The sequence below is a fragment of the Staurois parvus genome, unplaced genomic scaffold (genome assembly GCF_062004578.1).
Source record: "Staurois parvus isolate SC_StPar_1 unplaced genomic scaffold, SC_StPar_1.0 ptg000009l, whole genome shotgun sequence".
NCBI lineage: Eukaryota > Metazoa > Chordata > Amphibia > Anura > Ranidae > Staurois > Staurois parvus.
This window is the reverse complement of record NW_028317805.1, coordinates 698,324-724,208: the sequence shown is the minus strand read 5'-3', so window position 1 is coordinate 724,208 and position 25,885 is coordinate 698,324. Positions and strand designations below refer to the sequence as shown.

Genomic DNA, 25,885 nt, shown 5'->3' with positions numbered 1-25,885 from the left:
CATCTTTTGGGATAAAGGTTTTACAGACCTATAAAAAGTTGACCATTGTAAGCACCCCTATCAGTGGTAAATGGTTTGTCTCATCCCTTTAACTGCTACATCTGCAATAATGTGTTCTTTTGTAAAAAAAAACAAAAACAAAAAAAACAGATTTACTGGCTGGATCACTAGAAAAAAAAAAGCCTAAAAAAGAAAATGACTGCAGCATCACATCTAAGAAATGGTAAGATGAAATATAATGTTTGCTTTTGGGTTTAATACCACTTTAAAGTGATTATATAAAAGATATTGATTAGTGCAGCAATGTGGTAGGAAGCCCCACTAATTGTAAGGCGTGGGTGGGGGCCAAGAACTAGTCACCAGTTATAAATAACAGTGTTTTGGGTTTCAGGGATAGCCTACAGGACAGCAACACACGCATGGATACACCCAGAGGTGCAAATTCAATAGGTCTTTGATACCCACAGGTTTACATTATGGAGCACACTTCTAAAATATTCTGATGAAGAATCTAGTCCTCCCAGATGCTCAGCAATCACAACAACGTAACTTCTAAAGGCGTTATCTTTATTGGCAGTATACTGTATGTAAAGCTCAACTCAAAAATCATCCAAAATGTTTGTTCTTTAAAATGCTGCTACTTTCTGTTGGCAATTACTGTGAACACCAAGTCCATTTTTTGCAAAATATAAGAAATGCACTCACATGCACTTAAGCCTGCGATCAGTGGATTGAAGTGCAATGCACATGCAAACTATTCCTTCAGCTCCATGTTCATACTGAGGTACGGATATGGATCTGGAGGAAATAGAAGTGAACTACAAGTATGGTGATCACTGCACTTGTGTTTCAGGGATAACCGGAAGTCAGATCTTTGTGACATTCAGAGTGCAAAACCAAAAAGAAAAGTGACAGCAAGGGAGAAGAAATTCCAGACTCACTAAAAGGGTTTTTGGCATGGCTGGAAAACATAGCTATTATACACAACAGTTCCATCTGACAGTGAACTGCCCCTTAGAAGCAGAGAAGGGATTTGCTGTACAGATTACAGGTATAGCTGCAGCTCACTATCCGAATACAATGATACATACACATAATTGATAATGTGTAAATGTAATAACTTCTGCCAGGGGGTCTTGCTTTATAAAAACTGAACCCTAGTCAAATTTAAAACAGACAAATTAATGAGAACTTGTGGCACAGGATGTAAACCAACCCCAGTCACTGCAGACTTTGGATCGAGGCACGTATGCACTTCTGGTGGGTTGGGGGGGGATTGTTAGGTCAGTTTAAAAGAACAAACAGAAGTGTCCACTCTCCGAAAGCACACTTTTACTGCTTGCATTTAGAAAAAAAAAATGAAATATAAGCACCTGAATTTGACCTGGTAACGGCCTCTAGCAATCTCCTATATAACAGCATTCAGACTGTGAGAGAAGAAAAGCACAAGGAGCCAACCGGTTGTGCTGCAGTGTAAGTTGCATGCTGATAGGAGGAGAGAGCAGAGATGCAAAAAAGATAAGCTCACCAGGCTGCAGTTTTTGCTTTTACCATTCAGACACAGGGTGGGGCAGGGACAAAAGATGTTTCATTGAATCAGAGCAGAGAGAAATCAGGTCTTATGCCCTGCTAGATAGGGCTGAGCTGTGTGCCAGGGCTGTGTAAATCTAAGGACTGGATGGAAAGACAGGCAGGTAAGACCGCTCATATATGCATTCCATCTGTGTGTTTTTCTGCTTGACTGGAGTTCAGCTTTAAACGTGGATACATGGATTACAAAGTTCAATGCTAATCTGTTCCCTGAAAAAAGACAGAAGGACTTGTGTCTCCAGACAAAGCAGATCAATATAAAATGAATAAAAATGTACAATTAAGATCCAGCTAACTTAGCAATTGTTTTTGAAAAAGGATTGTAAGCTCCAAGGAGCAGGGCCCTCCTATCCCTCTTGTATTGAACTGTATTGCTGCTGTATTGTCTCCCTTTATATTGTAAAGTGCTGAGCAAACTGTTGGCGCTATATAAATCCTGTATAATAACAAATGGCTCACTAACATGTTGTATACCCTCTGTGCACAGTGCATTCGGTGTATACTGTGTCTATATTCTGTCCTATTATCTTCAATGAGATCCCAAGAGCTGATCACCCCAAAACTCTGTTTGGATAAGTCGTTAATTATGTAAACATGTTGTGTACGCACACTTCACAAACCTGAACTTTGAAGAGCAGGAAGGATACCACAAAACTGCACAATTCCAAATCAGAATCAGCAAAAGAATGCAGCTAACAGCATTCATAACCAAAGTATGGATTTCCTAACCATACAGAATAGTACACCAAAACAAAAGATTGGCCCAATTAACCTGTAAGGAAATCAAAGGGCCGTAACAAGGTCCATCATCACCCAAGTGAGCAGCCACACAGACTGGCTTACTGTTGTGGATGGTCCTGGAATTCAGAAAGAAAAAAAAAAACATGCTAAAAACATTCTTTCACTCAGGCAGCAAAAGGGACACTAATGCAGGCCATAGATGGGTCGAAAATTGGCCAATTTTTCGGCCGAAAATAAAATCGGCCGATTTTCGGATCATTAGTGGGCGATTTGGTCGGCCGTTTTTCGGTATTTTGGCCGTTTTTTTTTTCTGTAAAGTTGGAAAAAAATCGGCCGATTTTGCCGATCGGCCGATTTTCGCGGCAATTAGTGGGCAAATCGGCCGATTTTTTACCGATAAAAAATCTGCGCATGAGCAGTGACCTGCAAGAGGAAGACAAAAAGAAGAAAAAGAAGAAGAGGAAGACGATGAAGAAGAGGAAGAAGAGGATGAAGAAGAAGAAGAGGATGAGGATGAAGAAGAAGAGGATGAGGATGAAGAAGAAGAAGAGGATGAGGATGAAGAAGAAGAAGAGGATGAGGATGAAGAAGAAGAGGATGAAGAAGAAGAAGAGGATGAGGATGAAGAAGAGGATGGGAATGATGATGATGAAGAAGAGGAGGATGAGGATGAAGAAGAAGAAGAGGATGAGGATGAAGAAGAAGAAGAGGATGAGGATGAAGAAGAGGATGAGAATGATGATGATGAAGAAGAGGAGGATGAGGATGAAGAAGAAGAGGATGATGATGATGAAGAAGAAGAAGAGGGTGAGGATGCAGAAGAGGATGAGGATGATGAAGAAGAAGAAGAGGATGAGGATGAAGAAGAAGAGGATAAGGATGATGAAGAAGAGGAGGATGAGGATGAAGAAGAGGATGAGGATGAAGAAGAGGATGAGGATGAAGAAGAAGAAGAGGATGAAGGAGAGGATGAGGATGAAGAGGATGAGGATGAAGAAGAAGAAGAAGAGGATGAGGATGAAGAAGAAGAAGAAGAGGATGAGGATGAAGAAGAAGAAGAAGAGGATGAGGATGAAGAAGAAGAAGAAGTAGGATGAAAATAAGAAGAATTCCAGTCCAGCAAAAAGTGTCTCTGCAGAGAGCTCCGCTATTTCTGACAGTTCTCTGACAGTTCCTTGACATTTATAGAAGTTGCAACAATGTATCTATTTGTTTCCGAATAAAAACATCTGTATCCTAAATGGAAACAAATAGATACATTGTTGCAACTTCTATAAATGTCAAGGAATTGTCAGAGAACTGTCAAAGAAATAGCAGAGCTCTCTGCAGGGACACTTTTTGCCGGCTCTAGACGGGTAGAAAATCGGCCGATTTTTTTTACCATTGATGGTAACGTCGGCCACTTGAACAACCGATTTTTCGTTTTTTAAAAGAAAAATCTGCAGTTTTTCTCCCCATCTATGGCCTGCATAAGCTCTGGTTTTAAAAAAAATTTTTTAATCATGCATATACTCTTAGCTCAAAAAGTATCTTATATTGCTCTGACTCTGAATTTCAGCTTCCTGTTAAAGGGTGGCTATACCACAAATAATGTGCACAGCTTGTTCCAAAAGTGAGGGGGAAATGTAGTGGTTCAGGAGCTCATGGACACTGTTACAGTGGGATAGAAACACAGTAAGAAACAACTACAGTGAAGGAAATCAGTATTTGATCCCCTGCTGATTTTGAATGTTTGCCCACTTACAAAGAAATGATCAGTCTAAAAATCGAATGGTAGGTGTATTTAACACTGAGAGACAGAATAGCAACAAACAATTCAAAAGAAATGCATGTCTAACAAATTATGCACTGATTTGCATATTCATGAGGGGAATAAGTATTTGATCCCCTATCATTCAGCAGGATTTCTGGCTACCAGGTGTCTTTCATACAGGTAACAAGCTATTAGCAGCAGCCTCTCAAAGGGAGTGCTGCTAATCTCATATTGTTAACTGTATAAAGACACCTGTCCACAGGAGCAATCAAACAATCAGATTCCAAACTCTCCACCATGGCAAAGACCAAAGAGTTATCCAAGGATGTCAGGGACAAGATTGTAGACCTACACAAGGCTGGACTGGGCTACAAAACTATTGCCAAGCAGCTTGGTGAGAAGGTGACAACAGTTGGTGCAATCATTCACAAATGGAATAAACACAAAACAACTGTCAGTCTCCCTAGGTCAGCTGCACCATGCAAGATCTCACCTCGTGGAGTGTCAATGATCATGAGAACAGTGAAGAATCATCCCAGAATTACACGTGAGGATCTTGTCAATGATCTCCAGGCAGCTGGGACCACAGTCACCAAGAAAACAATTGGTAACACACTACACCGACAAGGATTGAAATCCTGCAATGCCCGCAAGGTCTCTCTGGTCAAGAAAGCACATGTCCAGGCCCATCTGAAGTTTGCCACTGAACATCTGAATGATGCAGAGGAGGACTGGTTGAAAGTGTTGTGGTCACATGAGACCAAAATCCAGCTCTTTGGCATCAACTCAACTTGCCGTGTTTGGAGGAGGAGGAATGCTGCCTATGACCCCAAGAACACCATCCCAACTGTCAAACATGGTGGTGGAAACATTCTGCTTTGGGGGTGTTTTTCTGCTAAGGGGACAGGACAACTGCACCGCATCAAAGGGACGATGGATGGGGCAATGTACGTCAAATCTTGGGTGAGAACCTTCTTCCCTCAGCCAGGGCATTGAAAATGGGTCATGGATGGGTGTTCCAGCATGACAATGACCCAAAACACATGGCCAAGGCAACAAAGGAGTGGCTCAAGAAGAAGCACATTAAGGTCCTGGAGTGGCCTAGCCAGTCTCCAGACCTTAATCCGATTGAAAATCTGTGGAGGGAGCTGAAAGTTCGAATTGCCAAACGTCAGCCACCAAACCTTAATGACTTGGAGAGGATCTGCCAAGAGGAGTGGGCCAAAATCCCTCCTGAGATGTGTGCAAACCTGGTGGCCAACTACAAGAAATGTCTGACCTCTGTGATTGCCAACAAGGGATTTGCCACCAAGTACTAAGTCATGTTTTGTGAAGGGGATCAAATACTTATTTCCCTCATGAACATGCAAATCAGTGCATAATTTGTTAGACATGCATTTCTTTGGAATTTGTTGTTGCTATTCTGTCTCTCAGTGTTACAATACACCTACCATTCGATTTTTAGACTGATCATTTCTTTGTAAGTGAGCAAACATTCAAAATCAGCAGGGGATCAGATACTTATTTCCTTCACTGTATAATTTAATTATATTATTATTACAGGGCCATCAAGTAGTGGATGTGTATGCCCGACTTCCTCTAGTGGGCCCTGTGCTCACTGCCCGGCACCATAGAGCTCGATTGGCATTTTCCATTGAACACCAGAATTGGCAGGTCCACCACTGGTGCCCTGTGCTTTTCAAATGTGCTCAGGGTGAACCTGCTCTCATGTGACAGACGTGAAAGGGTCTGGTGAAGCCGTGGAGAATGTTATGCTGCCTGTAACATCATTAAGCATGATCGTTTTGGTGGTGGGTCAGTGATGGTCTGGGGAGGCATATCCATAGAGGGACACACAGACCTCTACAGGCTAGAGACAATGGCATCCTGACTGCCATTAGGTATGGGGATGAAATCCTTCGACCCATTGTCAGACCCTACACTGGTCCAGTGGGTCCTAGGTTCTTCCAGGAGCACGAAAATGTCAAGCCTCATGTTGCGAGAGTATGCAGGCAGTTCCTGGAGGATGACGGAATTCATACCATTGAATGGCCCCCCAACGCTCGCATGACCTAAATCGAATAGAACACCTCTGGGATATCATGTTTTGGTCCACCCAACACCACCAGGTTGCACATCAGACTGTCCAGGAGCTCAGTGATGCCCTGGTCCAGATCTGGGAGGAAATACCCCAGGACACCATCTGTCATCTCATTAGGAGTAAGCCTGATGTTGTCAGTCATGCATACAAGCACATGGGGGCCGTATAAACTACTGAGTACCATTTTGAGTTGCTGCAATGACATTTCATCAAAATGGACTAGCCTGCTGCATCATTTTTGTACTTTAGATTTTCGGGGTGTCTTTGAATTCAGTCCTCTGTAGGTTGCTAATTTTCATTTCCATCAAACAATGGGGCATCCTTATGTTCCTAACACATTATCCAGTCCATATCAGTATAGATATCGAACATAATAGTTTTCCCCATTAAGATCTGATGTGTTTTCAAAGTGTTGCTTTAATTTTTTTTAAGCAGTGGATTTATATTGGTGCCTCTATTTGATTCCCTAAGCACCACTGAACCCCATTGTTTTCATTACTATGAACATGCCCTACTTTTTTCAGCACAATGTGTAAAATGCATATAAGCTCACTGCAAAGTGCAGAAACACTGCGCTTCGAGAGTCAAAAACGGTCAGTTGGAATTGTTCTTTACAAATTAATCTTTCAGAGCATTTTACATTACAACACAGCATTCAAATGCATGTCAACACACGTGTTTATGTGCACTGAACACACATTGCAGTATAAATGGACTCTTAGTCATGAAGGTGCTCTGTCACCACAGAGCACCTTCCGAGTCCTCCCAAACCCCCCCCCCCCTCTCTATCCTTCTCCTCCTTCGAGGCCCACTGCGTCCGACTATTCTCCCCAAACTCCTGAAGATTGCCGTAATCTACCGGCCTCCTGGACCCGTATCCCGCTTCCTTGATGACTTTTCCTCCTGGTTACCCTTCTTTCTCTCCTCCAAGCTACCCACCATCTTCCTTGGAGATTTCAACATCCCCGTCAACATTGACAACCCGGCCACATCGCAACTCCTCCACTTAACCTCCTCCTTTGCACTTGCACAGTGCATACAATAAACCACCCACTCCGACGGAAACATCCTGGACCTAGTCTTCTCCAATAGCTGTGATCCCCACAACCTCACAAACACCCCCTACCCTCTCTCTGACCACAACCTTATTACCTTCTCTGTCTCCTCGTCCTCTAACGCCTACCCCTCCAAATGTCATACTACCCCCAGCCGTAACCTCCGCAACCTGAACCCTGCCCCCCTCCACTCTGCAGCTGATCAACTCCATGACAGCATCCCCCCCCCGGTCCCACCTATAAAGCGCTGTAAATAGCCCTTGACTCACTAGCGCCTTTAACCACACGAAACATCAGACCCTAACCGCTCCAACCTTCTCACCTCGACAACAACCTCCTCGATCCCCTACAGTCCGGCTTTCGTCCCCTACACTCCACCGAAACTGCCTTACTCAAACTCTCCAACGACCTTCTAACCGCCAATGCTAATGGCCACTATTCAGTGCTCCTACTCCTTGACCTCTCCGCAGCCTTCAACACAGTTGACCACCCCCTCCTCAAAAAACTACACTTCCTCGGCCTCAGAGATTCCGCTCTCTCCTGGCTCTCATCCTACCTATCACAACGCTCTTTCAGCGTTACATAGAACGCTACCACCTCCCCCTCATTCCCCCCCTCTGTTGGGGTCCCTCAAGGCTCCATCCTCGGGCCCCTTCTCTTCTCCATCTACACCTCCTCCCTTAGCCAACTCATATACTCTCATGGCTTCAACTATCACCTCTATGCCGACGACACACAAATTATCTCTCAACCCCCCACCTCACCCCCTCAGTCTCCGCCCGAATCACAAACCTACTGACTGGATGTCGTTCCACTTCCTTAAACTGAACCTCTCCAAAACCAAGTTCCTAGTCTTCCCCCCAGCCCGCACACCACCCCCCATTGACTTCTCCATCACGTCCAACAATGATACTATCAGGCCCGCCCCGCAGGCCAGAGTATTTGGTGTCATTCTGGACTCCAACCTATCCTTCCAGCCCCAAGTCCAATCATTAACAAACTCATGCAGACTCCACCTCCGCAACATCGCCAAAATCTGCACGTTCCTAACCCCAGAAACCACTAAACAGCTCATCCACTCCCTCATCATATCACGACTCGACTACTGCAACTCTCTCCTCACTGCCCTGCCTTGCCACAGGCTATCCACACTTCAGTCGATCCTGAATATGGCAGCCAGATTCATTCACCTTACCAACCGCTCCGTTTCCGCTACACCCCTCTGCCAATCCCTCCACTGGCTTCCGATTGCGCAACAGGTCAAATTCAAAATCCTAACACTGACGTACAAAGTTGTCCACCATACTGCCCCAAATTACATCACCGACCTAATATTCAAGTACTGCCCAGCACGCACACTCCACTCCTCACAAGACCTCCTTCTCTCTAGTTCCCTTGTCTCCTCCTCCCATGCCCGCCTCCAGGATTTCTCCAAGGTGTCACCCATCCTCTGGAACTCCCTGCCCCAACCCATCAGATTATCACCTACTCTCCTCTCCTTTAGGCGCACCCTGAAAACCCACCTCTTCAGGGAAGCCTACCCCACCCCCTGCTAATTTGCCGACTTCCTCCACACTTCCTACCACTCCATCCCCCACAGCTATCTCCACCTGTACCACTATCCCCTCCCTCCTAGATTGTAAACGCGAAAGAGCAGGGCCCTCTAACCTCTCGTGTATCGCATTGTATTGTTACTGTACGCATGTTCTGTCCCCCTTTGTAATGTACAGCGCTGAGTGAACTGTTGGCGCTTTATAAATACTGTATAATAATAATAATAGTCATCAGCACAAAGAGAAGATGGCAGACACCAATAAAAGCCTGTCTAGGGTTCTAATCCTACTCTACTGCATCCAAAAATGTGAAGAGTTGGTTTTCACAAGAGTTGCTGGGAAACGATGGTATTTGGGTACAGATCGGGTCACAGGAGAGTGAGACACACAAATAAAGTGTTTCAATGTAAGAGATTCTTAGATAAACATTTATTTGAAAATCGTTAATTTGTATGTATTTGTAAATATTTGTATATCCAATCTAAAAGATCCTTCCTGCAAACTAATCTAAGTACCTCTTTATTAGCTCACAAAGAAGACAGTCACTGCAACATCCGGCTGGCAGAACAAACAGCCCTTTAAAAAATTGCAAACTTTGTGACTTTCCAAGAAATATTGAACAAATAGGGTTTCATATTTATCACTTTGAAGGGAAAAAGTGGGCATACAAAGAGGTTTTTGTATTTGTTGGTTTGGAATTGCTAAATACATTGTCCTATCTAAAGCCAGAAAATAGTTAATCTCTCCCTCCAAAACAAGCCTTAGGGCTTGTTTATACCTGTGTTGATCTCTGAAGAGCAATCTGCAATGGATCACTTTTCAGAGAGCGGTGCAGACACAACTAGCAGGAATTCTGGAGGTGACACCTTCAGCTGCTGAATACCTGTTTTGATAGCTAATTTTTTTTTGAGGGGGGATTTTTTGAGGAGAGATGGGGATTATTTTTGCAGAACCACAATGTTTGCAACGCCTTGCGTACAACCTTTGCTGCTTAAAGAAGGTCTAAACTCACAAAAACACTCACCTCCTCATTCCATCAAAGGGGCCATTGTGGCACAGCTGGAGTGTACCAGGAAAGCATGATGAACTACGCATGTGCAGCTCAGTGTGCAAGGTGCAGTAAAAGGTTTACAAATCACTTTGACTGCCTAATTATACCACGCCCCAACCGTAGTCCTCCTGCACACTATCGCTGTCAGACTTGTACTTATATGTGTTTAGAGGACATTTACAAATGGGTGCCATGGTTTTTAATGGTGCCATTTACACTATTTACCCGAGTTTAGACGACGTCAGTTTAGTTGCATATAGAAAAAATAGAATTCTGTGTATCCAAGATCCAATTATAGTCTAAATGCACATAAACTCTGCTAAGCCTGCTTTAAGAGCCGGTTCACACCACAGAAATGTAGTCCGGATGCGTTTTACTGCATCAGAGTACAGTTTAGTGCAGAAAAAAATGCAGCACGTTCTTTTTTTCTGAAACACGCTGGATCTGAGCGCACTGGTGTGAACTACTGGAAACGGTGGATTTGATTTAAATCAAACTGATTTAAATCACGATTTAAATCACTAGTCAGTAAGGCTTGATTTAAATCCTAGTTTTCTACATAAAGACTAATTCTTGCTGGTATAACTTTAATATGCAAGTAGATGAAGATTTTTAGAATAGCAACTTTTCATATTAGTTGTTTTATCCCCAGTTTAATAGGTTAATCATTCATATTTGGACAACTTTTCTGTTGTACTTAGGAAGGAGAAAAATAATTACCTTAATAACAATTTAAATAGATTTATTCAACTGAAACAATCACATTCCAGCATATGGTATTTGCTTAAACAAACATCCATGTTTGTTAACTAATTCGGCTAAACAAAATATATATATTTTAGAATATATTATATATTTTAGGTTTGTAGAAGTTAGGATGAAGGTCTTTTTCTTAACTCTGTTCATGTTATAACATTTTTGCTGTGAAGAAGAGGCTGTGATCTCCGCTGAGTCAAATTCAGTTTTGAGAACTGCAAAGTAAACCGATCATCTGTGATAATATCTTGTAGGCAGAAAAACTGCCCAATAATCCTACAAAAACCTCTGGAAGAGCATGACATTGTGAATGGATTCATGGAATTTATTTACCAAAAAAATTTAACATATACAGCCTTATTCTACATAATTAAAAAACTAATCTTTATTTCATGATGGAATAACCTTTGGATGGTAATATATTTTCCTCAAAAAGCATTTTATTTTTAAAAAATCCGATTTAAATAAAGAAAATCCGATTAAAATCAAAAAAACTGATTTTTTTTATTTTTTTTTTTAAAAATCATTGATTTTTATCCACCCTGACTGGAAACCATATAGCCTACTATTGATGCATTTTTGATGGAGGGGGGAAAAAAATAGACTGCATGAGGTGTTGACCAGCCCTTACACCCCAGTCACATCAGGTGCGACTTGGTATGCGATTTTCATGCCCTGCAACTTGCAAAACGTATGCCAAGTTGCACCCTATTGTCCACTATTAAAGTGGTCATATCGGTACAGTTCCGATTGGTTAGCGCAGCACCTATTTCTACAGTACTTTTGTTGCGATTTGTATAGGCATCTGTGTTAGATGTCTTGCAAATCAGAACTGAAATCGATAGGTCACCAAATTTTAAAATCGTGCGACTTCACTGTAAGACGCATGATTTCAAAATCGGCTTTGATGTGACCGGGGGCTGCAGCAGAAACATCTAAATGCAGAAAAAGTGAAAATCACTTCTCCAGGATTTAAAAAAGCAAAACACAGGAGTGCCAGTGTGAATGAGGCCTAAGAAAAGCAGATAATCTGCTCCGGGATCGGTGGATTTTCTGAAAGATGCTAGCTATCATAGTGAATCTTCATAATGAGGCCTGTTCTGGTGGCAACTATATTAATAAATGAGCCAGGAATGTCTTCCCTGTAACAAGATCTGTCACTAATTACTAAGTATTTTAACCTCCTAAATTACGAGAAACTAAGATTGGTTTAAACAAGACATATGTCTTTAATAAGCTCAGGCCTCTATGAAGCCACTAATGAAATAAAAAAAGGCCCACTAACGCAGCTCATTTCCTCTCAGATCAATAAAGTAATTATATACTACAGACGTTTAAATAAAAATATGCCAGTGGCTTCAAGCAAATTTAATTTCACAGATTCTCTTCTACAAAACAGCCTGCATAAACAGGACCATCTCAATTAACCCTGCTCTGTTCCAGAGATCTGCTGGTAATTGTGCTGTACAGCAGCCCAGCCTCATTATATCAAAGGGTTCGGGCAGTCCCCATAAATACACAGGTGCATCTTGTCAGCGGGCAGCAGGCTGGACACCAAATTCCACTATTTATAGATTGTTGGTGGAACAAAAGCTCCTATGGAGATGAACAGCACCAGTTACTGACAAAATACTACACCCCTAAAGGATTTACTTCATTTTGTATGCAATCATCATATTTCTGTGGATCCTTTTAAAAAATAAAAAAATGTAAAAGTGGACTTTCCATACTAAATTGAAGGTCTGCATTTTTTTGCAAGCCCTGAGCCCCCAAGAATACAAATGGCTTTAAAAAGACATCTGTAAACAAACAGATCCCCTGTACACAAAAAAATACTTTAGCCTATAACTTCCAGGAGTTATGGATGATGGCACCACGCCTCATCGCCACTTCCCGTGATAGTGGCACACAAAATCCTGCAATAATGCATCCTTATGGGGGCCATAGATGGGTCGAAAATCGCCTGATTTTTCGGCCGAAAATAAAATCGGCCGATTTTCGGATCGTTAGTGGGCTATTTGTTCGGCCGTTTTTCGGTATTTTGGCAGATTTTTTTTATCGGTAAAGTTGGAAAAAAATCGGCCGAATTTGCCGATCGGCCGATTTTCGCGGCAATGATGGGCAAATCGGCCGATTTTTTACCGATAAAAAAAATCTGCGCATGAGCAGTGACCTGCAAGAGGAAGACAAAAAGAAGAAAAAGAAGAAGAGGATGAAGAAGAAGAGGACGAAGAAGAAGAGGATGAAGAAGAGGATGAAGAAGAAGAGGATGAAGAAGAAGAGGAAGAAGAGGAAGAAGAAGAAGAGGAAGAAGAGGATGAAGAAGAAGAGGATGAAGAAGAAGAGGATGAAGAAGAAGAGGATGATGAAGAAGAGGATGATGAAGAAGAAGATGATGAAGAAGAAGAGGATGAAGAAGAAGAGGATGAAGAAGAAGAGGATGAAGAAGAAGAGGATGAAAAATAAGGAGGAATTCCAGTCCGGCAAAAAGTGTCCCTGCAGAGAGCTCCGCTATTTCTTTGACAGTTCTTTGACATTTACAGAGGTTGCAACAATGTATCTATTTGTTTCCGAATAAAAACATCTGTATCCTAAATGGATACAAATAGATACATTGTTGCAACCTCTGTAAATGTCAAAGAACTGTCAAAGAAATAGCGGAGCTCTCTGCAGGGACACTTTTTGCCGGCTGTAGACGGGATGAAAATCGGCCGATTTTTTTTTACCATTGGTGGTAACGTCGGCCGCTTGAACGACCGATTTTTCGTTTTTTTAAAGAAAAATCGGCCGTTTGTCTCCCCGTCTATGGCCTGCATTACAAGGGGCTGGAGTGCATTCTCGCTGAATTTAGCTCCCAATAACGAAGGCTGACAGGATTTCTAATCCTGGCCTACTTTATCCAAAAACTATCTACCGAACGGTGTTTAAGAGCATTTTTTTTTTGAGGCAGGTGTCAATTTTTTCTCAGGTGACCAGGAATGAAAATGCATGCAAAACACTTCTAAAATGTATATGTGTGGCATTAAATTTTAACACAACGTATTAAAAATGCACTGTATCTTTGATAAATACATACCGCATTTTTAAGCACACAAGTGTGGATAGGCCTTACGCTGCAATTTACAGTTCCTTCTTACAGTAAAATTGCACACAGCGCTCAAGAGCTTAAAGCGGAAGTATACTCATCTGACTGCAGCGATTCAGCGTCCTGCTGCTCCCCACCCGGCCGCTGACATCTTCCGGCGGTCAGTTACAGATCTCGATCGCTGTCACTGGCTAAGCGGGAAAGACATCACTCTTGCGCATGCGTGAGAATTCATTCAGATTCGGAATTGCCGGATTTGTACAGTGAACTGCGCATGCGCGGCTCACTGTACAGGGGCAGACAGGCAGGTAATTAACTTGCTTTTTTCTGCGTTAAGATTCCTGCCTATTCTCTCTTTTTTGTTTTGTTACCGCATGCGACTAAGTTAGAAAGTGAGGTAGTTTACACCACAAGAAAAAAGAATACATTTTCAGATGGGGACCCTGGTCACACTGGGTGCGACTTGGAATGTGATTTGCATGCCATATGACTTGCATATCGCATGGCAAGTCACACCCTATTGTCTGCAATTACAGCGGTCATATCAGTGTGGTTCCGACTTGGTGGGGGCTGCACCAATTTCTAAAGTAGTACATGCACTACTTTTTGTGCGATTTGTCAATATATCTGTGGCGGAAGTCTTGCAAATCGCACCTCAAATTGTCATGTCATCCAACAAAAAATCAAGCAACTTCACTGTAAGTCGCACGTTTTCAAGGTCGGAATCGGTGTGACCAGGTTTTAAAGGAGACTACCTCTTACTTTGTAGGGATTTCCTCTCCCTTCCTGGACGCAGAAAGTAAAAATAAACCGACAGGGGGTTTTAAACTTCCATACTCAATTCAAAACTAAAGAAAATTATGAAGGTAGCTATACAGGTCAACAAAAATACAGCTTGATTAAATGGTGATAATATCTGACTGGAGTTCAGCCTCAATGTACACATCACTGGCCCACCATTGTAACTGTCAGTAAGCTGGTACAGAGCACTGATGTGCAGCGGACATAGGAGAGAGCATATGTGGGTCAGAAGTGGCTGAAAGCAGATGGAGGAGCTCAGCACCACTGAGGCTGATGTCAGGAGGGCAACGCTGCAGCTAGCAATCCTGCTGTTGGTTATTTGTTGAAGTTACCAGTAGCAGAATCACAAAGAGGCTGCCTGTCTGTCCTATGGAATTGCTCCCTCAGTTGTTGAGGCAGCATAATGTTGCACCCATCACTAGATATCAAGATTCATAAGGTACGCCAGGGTGCTACTAAGACTGACTGACAGTGCATCACACAAACATGTATTACCACACTGAAATGATGTGAACAAGTCCTAAGGCTACGTTCACACCAAGCGTTCTGTGAATGTGCATTTTTGCACATTTTCATGATAGATGTAATGGGGCAACTCATTCATTTCAATGGGCTGCACTATGCATGCCAAAGACAAAACAAAAAGAGCGCGGTCGCCCTTGTGTAAAAACGTTTATTAATTGAATAAAAACAACATTCGGTGAAGAGATACAGGCACATCTGTAAGCTCTCTGCCCCTTATCTAAGTGGTCATACTTGCAGTGCATGGGGGAGATGCCCATATGTGATAGTAACAGTAGGCTGCTAGAGACCAGCCTCGGCCTTCCATCCACCGCCGGTGAAGCTGCTGCCACACAGCTGAGTGTGCGGGACCTACTGTGCATACGCCTGGCTGGGAACTGAGTTTGGACTGCAAAACACTTGTGAACTAATTATGCCAGCTACTGTTGGGATATGAAGACCAGCACACATACTAGTTTATGGATTCCCTATGAATGCTAAAGTAGCTCAGGTTCCATAGTAGGCATCAAGCTTTGCACATGAAAAAAGTGCATCTGCATGCCATGTTTGGGGGTGCCATCAACAATGAATGGCACTGCAAATGCAAGTGCAAATGAGCTATGCAGTCAGGAAGCTGTCACTGCAGACAGCCAATCATAAGCAGCAGAACCGGTTTCCACCCCGAAACTGCATATATACACGCCCTTTGTATACATGCAACAGTGGGGCAGGGAATGCCTAGGCCGCTTATGAATGTAGTGATTGCTCCTAGATAGAATAGCTCAGATGGGTTCGCATTTGCGTGTGAACACACCTGAGATCATCCCTGCTCACAGCCAGTAATAAACTTGGGCATGTTTGGAATAGGACCTGAAACTGTCACCTATACAAGTCAATCATCTGCAGCTAAGGCATTTCTCTGCCTTTGTAGGCATGCAGCTACAGGGTGGGGAATGCCCCGGCCACAGATGTTTGGACCGTACAGATAACAGCTTCCTGGCGGGATCACACGTGTTAGTTCAGGTCCTAGTCCATCACAGCTGGGATCATAACTACTCCCACCCCATAACAAAAGATCCATACAGGGCTGGGAGTAAGCAATGCAGGAGCCTGGGCACTGCACCCCGAACACATAGATCACCATTGTATTGCTCTGTAGGCATTAATGCAAACATTTCATAAATGCACTTTTATATTTCATCTGTGCTGGTGCATTTATTAACTAGATGGACTATGTCTTTAAAGTGTTCATTCATCTTTAGGCCCCATTCACACTTCACATTTTGCAAACATTTTTTTGAATGTTTTTCATGCAACAGCATACAGCAGCCTAGTCACTTGAATGGGCTGCCCTTGCCCGCCATACCTAGTTCCTGCACCTTTTTCTTGGTGCAGGGCTCTTCTTGTTTGTTAGTCACATTTGGGGTGCTATTAACAATTAATGGAAGTGTAAGCATGACATTTCAGTCCCTGTTTTGTGCAGATGTGAATGCAGCCTTACAGAAAAAAAAACCTAATCTAACCAACACTGCAGCATAGAGGTGTGTATGTGAGGGGTTTTTTTTACACCCCAAGCTTCTTTAACCTGGGATATGAAATCCCTACTCTTCTCCTTCTCTATGCAAAGTTTCTGTGACAGAGCTGACCAATCAGAATCGTCCTGTAAACGGTATGCATAGAAGAGCAGGGATTTCAGATCCGTAGACCACTGGACTGGCTGCATGGGCAATGACAGCTCAGCATCCACAGCGGTAAGTATAGCGAGAACCAGGGAGTGGGGAAGATGTAGTTAGTTCACTTTTTCGTTTTTTCTGAACAGGTGAACTAACCCTTTTAATATGGAATAATAGTACACAGTTATCAATACATGGGTGTGGCAAGCCAGATCCACATGAATAATACCAGGGGTGGGCAATTAAAGGGTAAATTCACCTTTAGTAACACGTTACACCAATATATAGGGTGTAACATCACATATGTGTCACTTGCTGCCACCCCAACCTGATCCCTCATTGAGACAGCGAGTACGAGATCCTCTCCCAGCACCCGCTCTCATAACTCAAAAACAGTGTGGCCGAGCGGGGCTCCGCCCACACAGCCTCATTCATTCATAGTGTTCTGTGAATGAATTAATGAACTACAACTACTGTCGGCCATTGCGGCAGACAGCTTATAGTTCTCAATTAACTATGAGGGCGCTGGTGAGAACGCTCAAAGTTCATTGATCTTCCTGGACTTCTGATATGAGCAGGCAGTTACTTAGGAGGTATGGGCAGACAGCTGACAGTCTGCAGGAGCCTGATATTGCACTAACAATCTGCTGATCACAAGTGCAATGCTTTACAGGCTCTTTAGAAAAAATTATATAAATGAACATGTTTTACCTGAAAATAATGTGCATCTATTATTTTTTCTTTTAAGGTGAACATATCTTTAACCACAGATCGCTCAGTAAAGAGTACCTCTCGCTGTGGATTATCACAAAGGACGTTTACATTCCTTGGGATAAGAATAAAAGTGATAAAAAACGTGAAGACAGTGTAAAAATAAAAAACTATTTAAAGTGTCCCCTTCCCCCTACTCACGCAAAATGAACGCACATGTCGCCATGTAAACAGCGTTAGTACCACACATATGAAGTGTCACTGAAAAGATCAGATTGAGAGCAATAATTCTAGCACCAGACCTCCTGTGTAAATCTAAAGTGGTAACCTGTAAAGGCTTTTAAAGCATCACCTATGGATAAATCAAATGTACCTAGTCTGTTGCCATTATATGGGTGTGCACAATTTTAAAGTGTGATTTATAGGTTTTGCTTTAAGGCCTCATCCCCCAGCTCCCCATTAAAGATTGGCACCTTTGAGGTGCAGGTACCTGATTTTGACAGGTACCAACTCTTACATCCGCTGTGATCGCCTAGGCCAATGGTATCCAAAATTTGGCCCAGGGGCCAGACGTAGCCCTTTGCTTGACTTTATTTGGCCCTTGGGGCACTATTCCTTCCCCTGACACCAAAGATGGGCCACTATTCCTCCCATTAACACCAAAGATGGGCCACTATTCCTCCCATTAACACCAAAGATGGGCCACTATTCCTCCCATTAACACCAATGATGGGGCACTAGTTCGTCCTCCGACACCAATGATGGGGCACTAGTTCGTCCTCCGACACCAATGATGGGGCACTAGTTCGTCCTCCGACACCAATGATGGGGCACTAGTTCGTCCTCCGACACCAATGATGGGGCACTAGTTCGTCCTCCGACGCCAATGATGGGGCACTAGTTCGTCCTCCGACGCCAATGATGGGGCACTAGTTCGTCCTCCGACGCCAATGATGGGGCACTAGTTCGTCCTCCGACGCCAATGATGGGGCACTAGTTCGTCCTCCGACGCCAATGATGGGGCACTAGTTCGTCCTCCGACGCCAATGATGGGGCACTAGTTCGTCCTCCGACGCCAATGATGGGGCACTAGTTCGTCCTCCGACGCCAATGATGGGGCACTAGTTCGTCCTCCGACGCCAATGATGGGGCACTAGTTCGTCCTCCGACGCCAATGATGGGGCACTAGTTCGTCCTCCGACGCCAATGATGGGGCACTAGTTCGTCCTCCGACGCCAATGATGGGGCACTAGTTCGTCCTCCGACGCCAATGATGGGGCACTAGTTCGTCCTCCGACGCCAATGATGGGGCACTAGTTCGTCCTCCGACGCCAATGATGGGGCACTAGTTCGTCCTCCGACGCCAATGATGGGGCACTAGTTCGTCCTCCGACGCCAATGATGGGGCACTAGTTCGTCCTCCGACGCCAATGATGGGGCACTAGTTCGTCCTCCGACGCCAATGATGGGGCACTAGTTCGTCCTCCGACGCCAATGATGGGGCACTATTCCTCCCGCTGACGCCAATGATGGCGCACTATTCCTCCCACATCAATGATGGCGCACTATTCCTCCCGCTGACGCCAATGATGGCGCACTATTCCTCCCGCTGACGCCAATGATGGCGCACTATTCCTCCCGCTGACGCCAATGATGGCGCACTATTCCTCCCGCTGACGCCAATGATGGCGCACTATTCCTCCCGCTGACGCCAATGATGGCGCACTATTCCTCCCGCTGACGCCAATGATGGCGCACTATTCCTCCCGCTGACGCCAATGATAGGACATATTGAAACAGGGCATTTTCTACTCCCACCGGCCACAGTCCGGCCCCCCTAAAGTCTAAAGGACACTAAAGTGACAATTGTTTAGAAAGTGTGGAGACCCCTGGCCTAGAGCCTTATCCAGGCAGGTGTACGATGGAATATGGATGGCGTACAGGCGGGCGGTTCCTGCGGTTTGCAGCATGCAAGCACTAACACGGGAAGGCCTTGGCCAGGTAACAGAGAGGTGGGAAGTTGGGACATCTCCTGGGCAACGCTCTCCCAGCAGATCCGAGCCTCCCCACTGTACTGATCAGCTCCTCAGGCTCTGTCCTTCCATCCCTCCACAAGGACAGACTCGGAGAGACATGCTGACAGTGGAAGCTTCGAGTGCCAAACAGGGACAGCCAAAGGGCCGAATGGCCCGGGGGCCACAGTCTGGCCAGGTTTGAAGCATACAGTGATGGAGATCGGAATGTTATGACCTGTATGGACAATGATGAGGAGGTCTCATTATTTCTGGCCTGCTGTCCTCATCATAGATCCCACACAGGGCCCGTCCACAGATCACACCAGGAGGATACACCGCTTTATTTCCAGCCATGTGACTCTCGGCTCCAATACTTATTACACGCTGCCATAGCCATGTGAAAGGAGCGTACAGTGTGCCCATAGGCAGCCATGGTACCAAGCCAGGTCACCGGGGAGCGCACAGCCTGGGCTTCTACGGCGTTCATACTCCCACCCCCGTCCTCCTCCATCCCGCACCTCACTCACCGTGCCGCTGATATCTATGCCTTTCCCCTTACTTCAAACCGCCACCATTCACTTCAGCCGGAAACCTTCCAACAAGCGGCTTCCGGACAGAACGGTTTGAAAAGTTACCCTCTCCCCTATTGGTAGCCGAGCGGCTTCTGGCAGGAAAAGGCGAGTCTTATAGGCCGGAAGTATGGCTACGCCACTGGTTGGTTGGCATAGCGCTGAGGGAATTGATAAGAGGCGGCCATGTTGTGGATGGCGGACTGTGAGTTTCATTGGAGAGAAGAGTACAATGAACATTTCATTCACTGATTTATCCTGGTATCCCCAGACAGGCTGTAGTTGTGGAAACATTTCTACAGACTTAGTTGCTAGAAACTAAGGCTGGATCTGGGCTCACATTTGAGTGTAGTATCTTTCAGTGTTATTTGCGCACAAATTTTGCATGTTTATGCATGTTTCATACAGCGTTTTTCTGGTGTTTTTGAGCTTTTGAAAAATATCATCTGTTGCTATGCTTTTCAGCTTTTCTAGCTTTTCCATCAGCTTATATTTCTTTTTTTTATTAGTATTCATTTATTATATTTTTATTAGGGTTAGGGTGTTAATAATATTACTATAATAGTAATAATGATAATAATAATAAATTATTAAATAAATGTAAAATAAATAAAAATAATCATAAATAAATACAATAAATGAATAATATGTAATAATAATGAACCCCTAACCCTTAAAAAACATATATTAATGATAATAGTAATGATAATAATAATAAAACCCCTACACCTAACACAAAGTAAATAAAACAATATATATATATATATATATATATATATATATTTTTTTTTTTTAGGGTTAGGGGGTTAAGTGTTGGGGTTAATTACAATTTATTTATCATTACATGTTATTAATTTATTTTATTTCTTTATGATGATTTTAATGTTTTTGTGTATTCTATTTATTTTACATTCATTAATGCATAAATTATTGCTATTTTTTTTTAAATTTCATTTGAACTGAAAATTGCGCACAAACTTGCACAAAAATGTGCAAAAATGCATGTTTCCATTCATTTTCATTGGATTAAAACACTAAAAAACACAAAAATCTGCCCAATGTGAGTGACAAAAAAAGTTCCAGACCTTGTTTGAGCTTTAGACGTTTGGCTTCAGGTGACTTGGAGTGGAGATGTGAACAATCTCCATTGAGAGTAATTGATTTTTTCTCCTGAAGCATTTTTGAGCTTCAAGCTACAAATCGCTCAAGGTTGAATGCAGCCTAATAATCTGTTGGTCGTTTTCTACTTTTCAATGCACAATAAAAAGTTCACTGAAGTCATTGTTAACCGCTTCATGTCCGCCCTATAGCAAATATACTGCTACAGGGCGTGATATACGTGATTTTGCATTTCCGGGTAGGGGGCATACGTGAGCCCTACCCTCATCGCCATTCGTGGCCACGTGTGTCAGTCACTGGGTCTGGGACGGTGATTACTTGCCGGCGCCCGGTGATTTCCGACAATCTCCAACGGGGAGGAGAACTGTTTTGTTTACTAACAGTTCTCTCTATCAGCTTAGGCACTGCCATCCAAAGCAGTGTGCTTACAGTGAAGCACACAGACACGGCCCCATAGTAAAACACTCCCAGGACACAGTTAACCCTTTGATCGCCCCTCATGTTAACCCCTTCCTGCCCAGTGCCATTTGTCAGTGCTTTCTTTTTAGCACTGAGCACTGTATTGGTGTCACTGGGGATGTCAGTGACATCAAGTCACTTCCCCCCAGTGTCAGAATGCCTGCCACAGTCCTGCTATAAGTCGCTGATCGCCGCCATTACTAGTAAGAAAAAAAAAATTGAGTATATATACCGCCATTTGTAAACTCTAAAACTTTCTTGTAAACCATTTAATTTACATGTATTGGGATTTTCTTTAGGAAAGACATGGAGCAGAATACATTTGGCCTGAATTTATGACGAAATTTGAGTTTTAAAATTTCTTTTACTAAAAATGTTTAATAGCACAAAGTCAAAAATATAGTTTTTTTTCTCAAAATTGTCTTTTTTTTTTTTTTTTATAGTGCAAAAAATAAAAAACCGCACAGGCAATCAAATACCACCAAAAGAAAGCTCAATTTGTGGGGAAAAAAAGGACGTAAATTTCATATTGGTGCAGCGTTGCATGACCGCACAATTGTCAGTCAAAGTAACACAGCGCCATAACGCAAAAAATGGCTTGGACAGGAATGGGGGTACAGTGCAGTGGAGAGGTCAGTGCACCAACGCTCCCCATCCAACCTAGAGAGGTGCTGCAAAGAAGAATGGGAGAAATTGCCCACAAATAGGTGTGCCAAGCTTGTAGCATCATACTCAAAACGACTTGAGGCTGTAATTGGTGCTAACGGTGCTTCAACAAAGTATTGAGCAAGGGCTGGGAATACTTATGTACATGGAGTTATTTTCATTTTTTATTTTTAATAAATTGCAAAGATTTCAAAACGAACTTCTTTCACTTTGTCGTTATGGGGTATTGTTTGTAGAATGCTGAGGAAAAAAATGAATTGAATCCATTTTGGAATAAGTAACATAACAAAATGTGGCAAAAGTTAAGCGTTGTGAATACTTTCTGGATGCACTGTAAATCCTCAGGACGGCAAGTGGTTATTAATCTCCTTTTTTACCACATCCCCACCGCCCTACAGCAGAAATACTGGCACGGGTGTGCAAAATCACGTATATATACATGATTTTGCATTTCTGGGTATGGGGCACGCACGAGCCGCACGCGCACCCTACCCGCGCCACCATTCCCAGCCACGGCTGTCAATCATAGTCGGTAATTACTCGCCGGCGCCCGTTGATTTCTGACGATCACTGATGGCGAGGAGGATTGCTTTGTTTACTAACAGTCCTCCTCACTGTCAGCTCAGGCACACTGCTCTGGATGGCTGTGCACAGCCGTATTACAGCAGGCTGGAAGATGCCAGAGTACAGATAATAGTAGGGTCAGGCAAGCCAGGTCAGGTACAAGACGACAGGCAGAAGATTGGTCAAAGTCCAGGCCGGAGTTGGCAACGGTAGGCAGTGGGAGCAGACAGAGTCATGGTCCAGATGCAAGCCAAAGGTCGGTGCAGGCATAATACAAGTGTGGTCAAAGCAGACCAGGTCAGCAACAGAAGATCAGAACACAGGTAGCAGGTTAACATAAACGATATAGACCAAGTCGCAGTGAAAACAGGAACCAGTACAGTTTAAATAGCCCATCTGAGGCAAATGCGCACCTGTGTGTGTGCACCCACATGTGCACCCATTCTGTGACCGATTCCTTCGGTTTCTGAGCCTTTCCTGACAACCTCTTGATAGGGTCCATTTGAATGGCACATACACAGATGTACCCACAGAATCTGCCAGGCCTTTAGGTTCTGACAGAGCCTGTCAAATCATCTGTGCACAGGAAGGGGATTTTCCACGTAAGTGCAAAGACAGGAAAGGTTTCAAACTCCCCCAGCAACAGTCTTTGTGCATGCCTGTGAAACCCTGAATATGCGCAGATGGCTGGACTACCCAGTGCATACACAGATGTGCCGCAGAGCTCTCTCAGTGCCCAAGCCCTACGGCACATCTGCGTATTTGTATTCTCGCTTAGGTGATATAACGCCTCCTTACCACCTGTCAAATGTCTACTGGAAAGAGATCTGAATATGGATTTAATGAGCACCATAGTACACCATGCCAAAGTGTGATTCTACCCTAAATTGTGACACCGCACTCCCATGGTAACAATAAAAGAAACTGAGAAAACATTTAAAAAACACACATTCCTCAGAGAATTGTGCTCCCCTGTTGTGTCCTAATAGAGTTGAGCCTCATCTTCCTGGTTCATTTTGCAACGACCACCAGTTTGACCTTACCGCCCACACTTGGTTGCAGGCTGCTGTGTCGCACCAATGGGGTCCCTCTTGGGTACCACTTTGACTCTGCTTCTTGCTGTCCCCACCTCCCGACTGTCTCCCTTCTTGTCCTTTACTGTCTCTAAAAGTGGTTTCTCTCTATTCTTTCTATACTCCTTTATCTTTTTCCTAGTTGGGTTTATATACTGAGTTATACAGAGGTATTTCTTTTTTTTCCCAAAATCTCACCCAGGGATACTCTCCTTTAAACTATGTTTTTTTTATATCTCCGTAACAAATGCTGTTGATCCTTTCATCTTTTTGTTGTATGGCACTATTTATACTTTCTCCCGTGGATCATCTCCACATTTGTGATTTCTGTACATTTACTTACACGTACATTTTATCACTACTCCTTTTGCTTTGTTCTGTAAAATTTAATGCAAAAATGTAATAAAGACAAATTTGCCTTTACAAAACACACATTGCACCTAGGCAAAGATGCCATCACAGACCTTCCAACAAAATCCTTACAACCCTGAGAGATCCCAGATCTAACAAGAAGAGATCTGTACTGCCAGAAGGTACTAACTTCACCCTGTTCTGTGTGGACGCCAGGTGTTAAGTAGGTATACTTTTTACTTTTTTTCACAGGGTGGGAGGAATTATATAAAGTGGAACTAAACCCTCCTATCCTTTTCAGCCAAGGAAGCTGCCATCTTAGCCTCTGTTTGATCTGCAACTGTCATGGTGCTGCACATGTGATCAGTTATGACACCATCTACTTGATGGTCTGACATTTTTTGAGAACACAAGCAAATGTGACAGCTGCATCCCCCCCGCATGTCAGGAATGTAACTGTTTTTTGGAACTGTTAAATCATTGGGTTTAGTTCCGCATTAATAAACAAACCTTGGATTGTGATGCAATATTGGGGACTGAAGCAGGCTAAGATTCCTCCATCTACACTACACAACACAGACGGAAGAAACTGCTGCTACAGCTATTGTATTTTGACAGCTGACCTGGATGCAGCAGATATTTGACTGACAATTTTCTGTCTCCTTCAATTTTTAAATTGAGGGATGTCTTGCAGGAGGCGGCTGACAGGACCACCCACTTAGCAAATTTGTGTCCCGTTCATCAGGAACTGGCCAAAAATGGCTCTGTGTATGGCCAGAGTAACACACATGACCTGTTTTTAAAACAAACAAGTCCCTGGCTTTGCTATTTAGAGATTACTGACCCTGAACAAGCATACTTCTAGTGAAGACTGAACTGCCATCTTTTATGATTGCTTTAGGTTAGCCACTTACCAGGGGGTCAAACTGGTATCAGGGTGAGCACTAGAGTCTGCACTTTTTGAAGTGGTCCAATAATGAAAGAAGCACAAGAGTTGCCATTGCTGGCTTCCTAGAATGCTTGTTGTCTGGCTATGTCTGGCATCAATACTTTGAAATGAAATATGCATGTTGTTAATGATTGCTGGAAAAGTGTTTAGTTAAAATAATTCTTTGGTTTGGATTGGTAAATAAGAAAGCATTAAAGCCAATTCATAAGCATTACAACCAGGAAACTAGCTTTCTCAGGAATGGTCAGTGTCCACGATTCCGCAATGGTGGGTTTCAGATTTCTATACTCGCAGATGGCCTTTAAGTGGAGGGGTCATTAATAGCATGCTGTTTATCAAGATGCTATTCCTTTTCTGATTTGTGAATGTATTTCTGGAAGAATTTCACTAAATATGTGCTTTGCATTGATCTGGTGATCTCTCTCTGTTGCACTAGTGGAAGAGGATGAAAACCTTATTCAGAGCATCCTGAAAGGAACAGCTTATATGTAATGTTATATGTGCTTTTGTATCTCTTCTGCACTGTAAAGTTTCTCTGGCAATCTCCTCCCCTTGCTGCACTAGTGGAAGAGGATGAAGGCAGTGTAAGTAGGTGTTAGTACCCCTTTTTAGAGAGACCACTCCCCTGGTGATGTTAGTGGGTGGAGTACTGTGGCCTTTATAATCTGGTGTGGGTGGGGCTCTGGGTAGAAGGTGGATGGCAACTGACTTCTCATGATTTACAACATGTAGGTTTGTAGCCTGGAGGG

General features: G+C 43.4%; 1 protein-coding gene across 1 annotated transcript in view; it reads right to left on the bottom strand.

The window, feature by feature from the left end:
* BUB3 (BUB3 mitotic checkpoint protein) overlaps positions 1 to 20,048 on the bottom strand; it is a 33,403-nt gene extending 13,355 nt beyond the window's left edge. Inside the window, exon 1 of the mRNA XM_089668957.1 lies at positions 19,914 to 20,048. The gene's annotated coding sequence lies outside the window, so the exon portion shown is untranslated. The remainder of the gene's footprint in view (positions 1 to 19,913) is intronic.
* Between the last annotated feature and the right edge of the window lie 5,837 nt (positions 20,049 to 25,885).